General features: G+C 28.7%; 1 protein-coding gene and 2 long non-coding RNA genes across 4 annotated transcripts in view; 1 reads left to right on the top strand and 2 right to left on the bottom strand.

Annotated features, from left to right (window-relative positions):
• The window catches only part of LOC139426938 (uncharacterized), a 121,503-nt gene that overhangs the window by 4,374 nt on the left and 105,465 nt on the right, over nt 1–11,664 (top strand). The gene's annotated exons all lie outside the window — the stretch shown is intronic.
• LOC107443843 (doublesex- and mab-3-related transcription factor 1A) overlaps nt 1–11,664 on the bottom strand; it is a 172,613-nt gene that overhangs the window by 153,139 nt on the left and 7,810 nt on the right. The gene's annotated exons all lie outside the window — the stretch shown is intronic.
• On the bottom strand, nt 471–10,849 carry LOC139426939 (uncharacterized). Its single transcript, XR_011638064.1, has 2 exons — nt 7,896–10,849; nt 471–3,786 (listed from the first exon to the last, which is right to left on the bottom strand). It is a non-coding gene; the product is annotated as an uncharacterized lncRNA (long non-coding RNA).

Below are 11,664 nucleotides of genomic sequence, written 5' to 3'. Positions count from 1 at the left end.
AGAGAAGGAGGGGGATCTTTGCAGAAATGTGCACATTTTGGAGCCCATCTTTGAAATGGAAAATACAGAAAGCAGTTTAAAAGATACTTATTTTGTTAGATTAAACAAAAAACTATTATTAAGTAAATGTAGTTATACTTTAGTAAAGTGTACAAGCATTCTTGTCCATGTCTCAAATTTAAAAAAAAATTAATATTATTTTTTTTTTTTTTAAAATAAAACTTAGGTGATCATTATTTACCCCACAAACAGAGTGATCGTGAATTACCCCGGGTCACCCTACTATTCAAGAAACAATGCCTAACAATGCAGTCTAATTTGAATAGATTATGATGATAAAAGAGATTAGACGTCTTGCGTCTAGATATACGGACGGTATTGTACGTTTTGTACAGTGTCTATAAGAGAGAAAATAAAATACAAACGTATTTTATTAATGCTAATTTTGTTCTTCCAAAACATTCAAAAACTTTTCTTTTTTTCCGTTAATGTCGAATTTTGCTGAGATCATCACGAAGAAAAAAGTTCTGGTAAAACTACATTACATTATCGTAAAAACATTGAAAAAAGAGCATATTCCGGTTAATGAAACTAAATTATACGATAGTTAAACGATTCATATATGATAGCGGCTTCCGTTTATACGGTAACTCTTCACCGGAAATTATGGTTTTCAAAATTATAGTTCTTGTGTTAACATTTAGTAAAAATAGAAAACTAAAAAGTATATTGAAGCAAATAAATGGTTTTTATGCTATGCTCTAAGGCAGTGTTTCCCAAACTTATGACTTTTGTGTATCCTTTCTAAATTTTTCGTAACGCTCTGTACCCCTAATAAAAAATGGAATGCATTTTTTGCTATAAAAAATTGCTCAAAAATTGAAAATCACTATTGGCTGTTGACACCACTAATTATTAACTGTTATCTCTGCAAAAATAGCTAATAGAAAAATATGTAATCGTAAATTTTCATGTTTTTAAATAAATTTTTTTGAAATTTTCGTTTGTTGCAAAATATTTCGCATTAGAACGCGTACCCCCGCTAAACTGTTCCCGTACCCCTGGGGGTACGCGTACCACACTTTGGAAAACACTGCTCTAAGGTATTATAATAAAATTACGAAATTTTACCACATTTACCAAATTTTACTGCATATTATAAAGCAATATTTGCTTGCTAATTTTACCAAAATCGTTACCAAAGCGCTTCGATACAAATTACCGAGCTTTTTGGTGTTCTTATAGAGCCAGAAACACAGTAAATATTACCGTATTCTGGTAGTTTTGACCATACTTTTTTCTCAGGGTGATATAAACATTAAAGTTAAGCATTATATTGCTTCTAGACGGTTTTTATGGTAGATTTGAAATAGAACTTAATATTAAATCGTAAATGTTGGTCCTTAGATTGTTGTTCAATTGCATAAACAAACGGATCCAAAAGTATATTAGCTTTCTTTTGATTACTTGGTAAGATTACTGTATTGAAAATATTAAATTGCTTTTTAAACTTGCCTGTAAGCATGGAAAGTTAAAAAGAGAAGTTTGAATATTGTGTTGTTTCCAGAACTTTGAATCTCAGAATTTAAAATAAAACTTAATTTTAAATGGTGGTTAATGGCTGTTGAAATTGCAGCTTCATTGATATTAATAGTATAAACTCGTCAAAAAATACATTGCTTTGTTAGATTTTTTAGCTGAGCAACTGTTTTTAAAATCGAAAGAATTGCTGTTTAAATATGTTTAAAAACATCAAAAATAGAAAGTAGAAAAGATCTTTGAATGATAAATTACTTTCAGGCACCTATCACGCTGAAAATCTAAAATGGCAATAAATGTTTTTAAAGTGATAACTTATTTTAGATTAATAACTTAACTATGTTAACAGAAAAATAAATTCGGTTAATTGGATAAATTGGATGGAATATGTCAAAAATAATGACGAAGCCCTTTTGAACATATTTGTAATCTTTTAGATTAAATTCATCGCGATTCATACATGATTCATAATTTAAAACGTTTTTAGGGCATGCTTTTTATAGAGTGGTGTCAGCAAAAATAGCATTGTATTTTAAAATATAGCATACAGGAACGTTCATAAGCAGTTGTTTTAAGTTGTATGCAGTAATATAAAGTTAAGTAGTAATGTAAAAGTTTTTAATTGCAGCCAAAAACTTATTTTTTCTAATTCGAAAATGTTTTTTTCTTCTTCATTCTGTTCAAGTTTTAAACGAACTGAACGATGCTATATAAGATTGTAAAACGTTAAAACGTTAAAAAAAAATTAATCAGGGCAAAAACGTGTTTAAACAGAATACATTCTTTAACGTTAATGGTAGACAAAGAGCATCAACAAAATCACAATAAAAACGCCAACTAAAAACTTTAAATTTTTGTCATAGAAAACAATTTTCAATTGAAGGAACTGAAAAAGAAGGCCTAGTTAAGTTTTGAAATAAATAAATAAAAGCAAAATCCTGGAAAAGACGATTTTTTTCCTGCTTCGGAAGTAAATCTTTACCCACAGACAGTGGAAAAATGGGTGGGTTGACCCATTTTTTACAAGAATAATTATTTAATTTATTTACTGTCAAAATTGAAACATTTTCGGTGAAAGTATTCCATAGATTATAATATTTGTTATATATTTGCATTATTATTTTTTACCTAAATTATAGACTACGTTGAACAAAAATTATTTTTCAAAGATGCACATTCGCTAAATGAGAGTGATTTGTCTCCACTATAAAAGAAATAACAACAATTAAAAAGGTTTATATAACTCATAAATCAATAATTAAAAATTTACACTATAAAAAAAAATACCTGAACAGTTACCGGCACTCAGGATGCCAGTAGAATCAATTTTTAAAGTAAAATTTTATTCCGAAATTTTTACAGTAGTACTCACAGAATCACTGTAATTAAGTAAATATTTCTGCAAAAAATTACAGAATAAAATTTTACGGTAAAAGAGGATTAAACGGTAAAAATGGATTTAACGGTAAAAAGCAATGATACCCTAAGTGCCCGTATTTTTTGTAGTAATTTGCCGAATTGCAATATAATTACAGACTCCCAGTACAGCCGGTACTTTATACAGTAAAACGAACAGAAACAAATCCGAACTGAAATCGTTTATGAAGTATAGTTAAGTATTTGAATTGTTAATTGATAGTTTGTAACAATAAACTGATTTGTATGACAATTCCAATGTTAGTTTTTTAATTTATTTTTTGGTTTGCATTTTAATTTGCATTGTCATGTTTACTTTTTTTCTCTTCTTGAGCCCCTTCACAATTATAATATTTTTAACAATAACGATTTTTAACATTAACAATAACAATTTATAATATTTTTAAAATTTAATTTATTTCGTTACAGCTAAATCTGAAATTCGAAAATTTTCCAAAGTATGATTTCTAGAGTGAAATAAAAAGTGTAAAGCAACTATTTCATCAACAGTATTTTTTAAACATATTGCATTATGGAGCATTTATAAACAGTTTTTTTTTTAATTGTAAGCAACATAAAATAAACGTAAACGCCAACAAATTATTAATAATTTTATTTGAAAATGTTTCTCAATTTTTTTTCTAGTTTTAAAAAAATATTTTAAGTGCTATACAAGGTTGGAAAACTTTATAAAAAGTAAGTTTTGCAAATTACATGTTAAAAAATTGTTTAAATATTCTTTACGAGGACTTGTACATTCGTACAGGTATTTTGACAATATCAGCTATGTCAGCTATCGTTTCAAAATCCTTGATTGGAGCCAAACCACCCCTATAGCCATTTTATAAAAAAAAGAGAGAAAAAAAAATTAATTTTGAAAGTAATAATAAGCAATTAGTACATTAGATATTCATATAAGAATCTAAATGTGCAGAGAATTCATTTTGTTTAAATTGTTTATGCATGTTAATGACAAATGGCACAGGTAAACAAAAGCAAAGAAAATCGGAACAAAAAAATTCTTAATGAAAATTAAATTGCGTGAGATTTCTTCTTGAATTTATATGCGAATGTCTGAATAGATAGAAAAAAACAACAATGTGTTTTTGCTTAATGCCATGTTACAATCTGTTCATTTGTCTAATAAATGTTAAAATATTAATTTAATCCAATTTACACAAAATTTCTGGAGAAAGAAACAGGTAAAAACACACGGAAACTTTTTATTTTTGAAATCAATAAGCCTTTTTTCTTTAAAAATGGGGAAAATACCATACATTCATAAAAAAAAGAGTTAGTCACCTGACAACAATCGCCATTCAAAGAACTATAATGGGCACTGACCGGTACAGTTCTTGACAAACATGGGGAACAGATAAAAATATTCCTCCTCAAAAATAATTTGGTCTGTAATTATATAGTGCACGTTGATGACTTACTCTAATATAGTAATGATATAATAGTAAATATCCTCAATTTTATGAGAATAAGTAATTCGATTTTCATATTAGCATAAAAAAAGATAAAATTGTTCACATATTAAGAATGAAGTGGGATACGTTTTCATGCTCCTAATCGTCTTATTCACGTTAACGCCAGTGTAACAGGCATTGCTCATGATAACCTTTTGTGCATTCAATGAAACTTTTATTCTTTTCCTTTTGAGTTCTTATTGATTGTAAACAACTATTTGGTTCTGACGCTTAATGACAGCGTTGTTCAAACTTCTCTCTATTATTACACATGGAATAATATCTTTATTTCACCTCGTCAATAATGTATGAAAAGTGTTGACAAATGTAATCAATTACTGTTTTATCAAACTTTAGAATAATCCGATTTGAATTGTTATTTTTTTTAAATTTATTTAATTTTTTTTTTGTTTCTAGCGGTAGCACTTGATGTGTACATCATTCGCTGGAGAAAAAACACTCCGCACAAACCCATAAAGATTAAAAACAACTTTAAAAAATTTTAAAACATTAAAACATTTGAAGGACAAAAACAATTGGAACAAATAAACATTAAATAGAATATCAACATAAGCAATGTAAACAGAAAATCAGTCAGTTAGTAGTGCTTGCAACTGTTCTCTAGTATTCCAGTATCTGTCATAGATGCTGCCAGTAACTGCGGGGCAAACCCCCAGATGCTCAGTATTCATTGGGGTGTCCTCCCCGCACAAGACACAGGATCGGGAAAGATTTTAAGTCTATACAGGTGAGCGGCAAGGCAGTCGTGCCCTGTTTTGATAGTTGTAAATTTATGAACTGAGACATGTTTTTCTCTGGCTACTTTTAATTACGCCTTTATATTGTTCTCAGTTGCTCAGAACTTCAGAATTACCCACCAATATGAATGCAGATCCTTTTTCAAATCGACATGATTTAAAAAAAAAAAAAAAAAAACTATGGTATTTGACATTTTTTTTACCGCTTTCGGTCATATAAAACTTCAGATTCGTTAAAACTGAATACCCGTAAATTTACGGATACAATTTTTTTTACTCTATTCGAAAATGTATCTGTTAAAATTATAACCATATTAAATAATCCAATTTTAATTGCTGTGAATTTATAAACTGGGGCATATTTTTTTCTCGCTACATTTAATTGCGCTTTGATATTTTTCTCAGTTACTCAAAGCTTCAGAATTACCCAATTTGAATGTCTGTAAGTTTTTTGATAAAGGTATGATTTTAGAAAAGAAAAAAAAAACTGTTCTGTCTAACACTTTTTAGGTTAGATAAAAGTTCAGATTCATTTAAGCTGAATGTAAGTAAATTTATGGATATAATTTTATTGCTGTATTAAAAATATTGTATTTTTTAAAATTTTAGCTATATTAAACAATGTTTTGTTACTGTTCTCAGTCTCATAAAACTTGAGAATAAGCTCAGTTCCGCGACTAGGAGCTTTTGGTACTCTCTCAAAATTCCTTTAACTTTTAAAAGGTAAGCAACTTTTTAAACGCTCCAGTTCAGAGTTTTCACGAGGTGTAATTGTTTTTTTTTTATTTTTTTATTATTTTTATTATTTATTTTTAATGAGGATTTTTTTATCAATATTTTAAATAATTCCATCAGAAAAATAAACTTGAAGAGTTAAGATCTTAATGAAAGCAAATTAAACTATCATCTAATAATCAAAATGAATTAATGATGAATTAATGAAAACAAAATCAGCACAAAATTGTTTGTTTACAAAGGAAGGAGAGAATATCTCCATTTTTTTTCTTCATAAGATTGAAACTAATTAAATTTTTTTTGTCTGTTTTCGAACGGTATCGCAGGAAAAACTTGGAGCTCGCTACAAAATCTCCAAGCCAGGGAACTAACCCATACTTTATCAGAATGCCTGCAAATTATACAGACACGATTTCTTAATTATTTAAATTTTTTTACAAATTAAGTTTGTTTAAATTTGCTAAGCAAGCGAACATATGCTGGAAATAGTTCACGCGCATTAGACATTTTTATCACTTATATTTCTTATGAAAATTTATTTTTTCAATATTAATCTTGTTAGAGCCCTGATGGCTCAGGGGATAGAATGAGGTGAACTGGTTTCAAATCTCAGCGATGGCTGGTCGATACGAATTTCGCATCCGGCTTGCACCAACCACAGTGCTGAAGTGAAATATCCTCAGTGGTAGACGGATCATGGGTTAGATTCCCTTGTTGTCAGGATAACCGTGGGAGGCTCTCGTGGTTCTTCCTCTCCATGTATCGCCAGAGCGGGTTAGTTCCATCCAAAAAAGTCTTCGACAAAGGCAAATTTCTCTCAATACTTGATCCAGGAGTTCCCTTGTCTTCTAGATTGGGGCTCAAAATTGCAAGGCTACGGAATTGAACATTAGCAGTCGCAAACCCAAAAATTGGGTCTGCTGTTCAACGACGGCAATAATATAAAATAAAATTAATCCATTTAAAAGACTGCATTATTTGTTTTTCTAAACATTTATGATAATAATAAGAAAATTTAGCGTTGATGATTGATTGATATTAACAATGCGTCTTTTTGAGAAATCTTCCTTATTTATCTCGAGTTCAATGGATTTATATTGATTTCTCAGAGACTTAAGAATTCAAAACGCATTTAAATGTACTATGTCAGCGGTAAATCTAGAGTTGTTAAATCATTCAATTAAATTGCATAATATAATAATTTCTTTTCTTGTGTGATCATTGGCGCATGCAAAACACATTGCATGCAATGCTACAAATAAATGAACAATGCTAACTAAATGAGTTGAAATAATCGCAAATCTAGCATTTGGTAATGCTAGTATTATGAATATTTTTCAAGTTTAATGTAAAAATTGCGATTCGGTTAAATATATTAATATTTTTCAAAGCCGTATTATACTTTATTTTCACAGTTAATTAAAAATCTTCTATTGCAGTAGTTTTTAAGTTGTGTTTCATGTAAAATCTAATTTTTACATGTTTTTTTTAATAAATATATCTAGAAAACATAAATGCCAAGGGTGCTTTTATATTAATATTAGAGAATAAATAACCTAACAATACTTAGTAATTTATTTTAAGTTGATTGTTCTCTACTGTTAAATAATAGACTGTATTTTCTATTACAAACATTTGCATTAAACATTCACATTTCATGGAACTTAAAAAATATTTATCACAGAAAAATTTGCAACTCAAAGATAAAAATTTTGCATTCAATGTCATAAATTAAGTAATTTCTAGATTGTTATTGTTCATTTCATTTACAAAATTCTTAAATTTCGGACTTACTGTGAACTAAAGTAAAAGTTGTCATAAATGAAGTAATTTCTAAATTGTTATTGTACATTTCATTTGCAAAACTATTAAATTTTGGACTTACTGTAAACTAAGAAAAAGTGGTCATAAATAAGGTAATTTTTGAATTGTTATTGCTCATTTCATGTGCAAAAATATTAAATTTTGGACTTACCGTGAACTAAAGTAAAAGCTGAGTTCTGATTTAATTGTTCTTCAGATGCTTTTTTACGCCGTTTGTCAGCCATTAATTTTGCCGTTTTTCTGCGACGCGTTTCAATTTTATTACATCCAGGAGTTCTGCAGTTTTCCCATCTGCAGTGTCTTTTGTGGTCTTTTAAATTATTATCAACACCGTGATTTTTACATTTTGCACATTTTGGTGACTGCTTTACCCGTTTGAGTTGCTGAGCTTTCTCTTCATCAATTGTGTTTGTGTCATTTGACATTTTATCTTGATGATATTTTTGACTTTTGACATCAGATATAGTTCCTGAAGAAGAATAGAACTTTTTTTTTTGCTGCCAACCGGAGCGTTAAGTTTGTACCACGAAGTATTTTTAAAAATTGTGAACTCTTCCGACTGTAGATGAAAAAGGATTGTTACTGATGGTAAAAATAGTTATTCTTAGATAGTTTACAGCGCCACTTTGTGTCTAGATTTCTTTCCATTGGCTGGGTTTTCTAGTTTGCTTTGCATAGCCCCAGTTTAAGAGGGGGGGGGGGAGGTCTAGTTGAGTTATGCCCAATTTGTTATTTCGTTAATCGTCGCTAGCTAGAAGGATTATTTATTCACAATTCTCTTTTGATTAAATGTTTATAAAATTGAGAATCAGAGATCACACATTAAGCATAGCGAAATATAATATTATAAACAATTGTTAGAAATTGCAGAGCGTGTTGTACCATGATATTGTTCAAATTGTCTGCAACTGAAAAAATGGTTTTCAATTGAATTATATATCATCGTTGAAGTTAAATCCTTTTCAAATTCGATTTCATGATACCATGGTTCAAATTGAATGGTTCACCTTATACTATAGTTCAACTTAAGACTTCATTAAAATTGCAGCACATTTGCATGATGTTGTAATTTTAATACGGAAAAAAAATTCTAATTACCATACTAAATTGTAAATCTAAACATTTCGAATTAAAAAATAAATATGTAATACTGTTTAATGAAAAGTTTAAGTACCGTATATATTAGTACAATATATACGGTATTTAAACTTTTCATTTGGTAATTTTTCCGTCCATATGGTAAAAGTTTTTGGAAAATTCTGGTTTTAAAAATTATAGATCTTATTTTACAATTAGTAAAAAATACAAAACTGAAAGGTAAATCTAACAGAAAAAATGCTTTTTTTTTTTTTTTTTTTTTTTTTTTTTTTTTTTTTTTTTTTTTTTTTTTANTAACAAAGTTACCAAATTTTATTACAAGTTATAAAACCATGTTTAATTGTTAATTTTACCAAAATCATTACCTAAGCGCTTTATGAAAAATTAACTAGCCTTTCGGTGTTCCAATAAAGTTCTGTATTAGGTAAGAAAATGTGGAAGTTAAAATAATAACTTTATTTTAATCATTCCTTCCAATTATTAGACTGAAACTGCATACTGGTATGCATTATATCCATTTTGGTCTTAGGTACAAGCATCATACTTACATTAATTATGAATTTTATCTTAAAAAAGAAACGTTTAAAAAAATGGCATCAGTAAAGTATCATAATTTTATCCTTACGTTTAGTTATTCCTTTTTCTTATTAAATCAAAACAACATACAAGCATTTATAATATCCTTTTTATACTTAGGCATAAGCAAAATATTTTTATTAATAATTAGTGAATGTCGTCTCGTACTTTATCAATACTTTAGATAAACGTTAAGAAAATGGCAGCCTTATACATTAAAACAATGACTGGTTAGAATGAAAAAGGATATAATGCTGTACATCGTAACCTTATCCTTACATTACAATAATTCCTTACATCATATAAATTAAAACCACACACAAGCATCTATCATATCCATTTTGAACTGAGGTGCCATCATAATTTTCATATGAACGTTTTAACCCAAGCGAATAAAAAAAGAAAGAAATGTTAAAATATTACAATGTTATCCATAATTCTAACTATTTCTTATTCATACTAAATTTAATCAACACACGAGCACACAAGATATTCATTTTGAACTTATCCATTTAAAGTTTAAATACGCAAACGCAAAAAAAAAAGGAATGTTAAAATTTTATAATGTTATCCTTGATTCAAGCCATTTCTTATTCTTACGAAATTAAAACTACACACAAGTATACATGATATTCATTTTGAACTTATCTATATGAACGTTATAACGCAAACGTATAAAAAATGCAAATGTTAATATATCATAATATTATCCTTAATTCTAATCATTCCTTATTTTTACAAAATTAATACTACACACAAGTATACATGATATTCATTTTGATCATATCTATATGAACGTTATAACGCAAACGTATAGAAAAAAATGCAAATTTAAAAAGATTATAGTGTTATCCTTAATTCTTCCTTATTCTTACAAAATTGAAACTACACGCGATCATACATGATATTCATTTTGAACTTATCTATATAAACTTTATAACGCAAACGCATAAAAAAAGGCAAATGTTAATAAATCATTATGTTATCCTTAATTCTAACCATTCCTTATTCTTGCAAAATTAAAACTACACACGAGCATACATGATATTCATATTGAACTTATCTATGCGAACGTTATAACGCAAACGTACAAAAAAATACAAATTTTAAAAGATTATAATGTTATCCATAATTCTAATCATTCCTTATTCTTACAGAATTGAAACTACTTACGAGTATACGTGATATCCATTTTGATCTTATCTATATAAACGTTACAACGCAAAGGTATAAAAAAATGCAAATTTAAAAATAATGTTACCCTTAATTCTTCCTTATTCTTACAAAATTGAAACTACACACAAGTATACATGATATTCGTTTTAAACTTATCTATGTGAACGTTATAACGCAAACGTATAAAAAAATGCAAATTTTAAGAGAATAATGTTATCCATAATTCTAACCATTCCTTATTCTTACAGAATTGAAACTACTTACGAGTATACATGATATCCATTTTGATCTTACTTTGAATGTCAGCATGCATTTTGGCCATGATGTGTTTCGATAAATCAATAATCTCCCCAGGTTTCAACCTCCCTTCTTTTATCAATTTCAGTCTTTCAATTTCTTGTTCTCGTTTGAATTTCGTTTCAATTTTCGAATTAGCACGCCTATCTTCGGTGATGCCGCATATATAACATTTGCAATTCTTGTATGGGCAACCTCTGTCTTTGTGGTGCAGCACATTGTAGAATGCACCGTGATTGCTACATTTTGCACAGTATGGTTGCTTGCGTTGCTTCATACCCTCTTTTGACACCGGTGTCGGGTAGTTACCAGCCATGCTTTTTTTTTTTAATCAACAGAAAAACCCAGGCTGAGTTACGCGACAATTCTGTTACTTTGCTCTGAATAGTGAAATGAGCGACTGAAGAGAGCAGCGCCACAACTGTGGCTGTCATCCAAGAGATCGTTCCGCTAAAAATACAAGACTTTTTAAACTTGTGACTCATTTAAATGAATTTTGTTACTGAGAACAACACTTTTTGTGTTCGTTAAGTTAGTCCGAATCATTAGGCGACGACTTGCGAAACGCTAAGATATGACCGAAATATAAGACTGACCAAAAATTGGATGTAAATATGTATTTCTCTTTAATAGCAGAAATTCTTAAGTACGGCAGCGGACGCTGTAGATTATTACAAGAACTGCAGATTTTTTTTCATACTACTACATATATATATATATATCAAAATTAAAACTACACACAAGTATACATGATATTCATTTTGAACTTATCT

The sequence above is a fragment of the Parasteatoda tepidariorum genome, chromosome 10 (assembly GCF_043381705.1).
Source record: "Parasteatoda tepidariorum isolate YZ-2023 chromosome 10, CAS_Ptep_4.0, whole genome shotgun sequence".
Taxonomy (NCBI): Eukaryota; Metazoa; Arthropoda; class Arachnida; order Araneae; family Theridiidae; genus Parasteatoda; species Parasteatoda tepidariorum.
The sequence above is the reverse complement of the archived record's forward strand: the minus strand, read 5'-3'. Positions and strand labels throughout refer to the sequence as shown.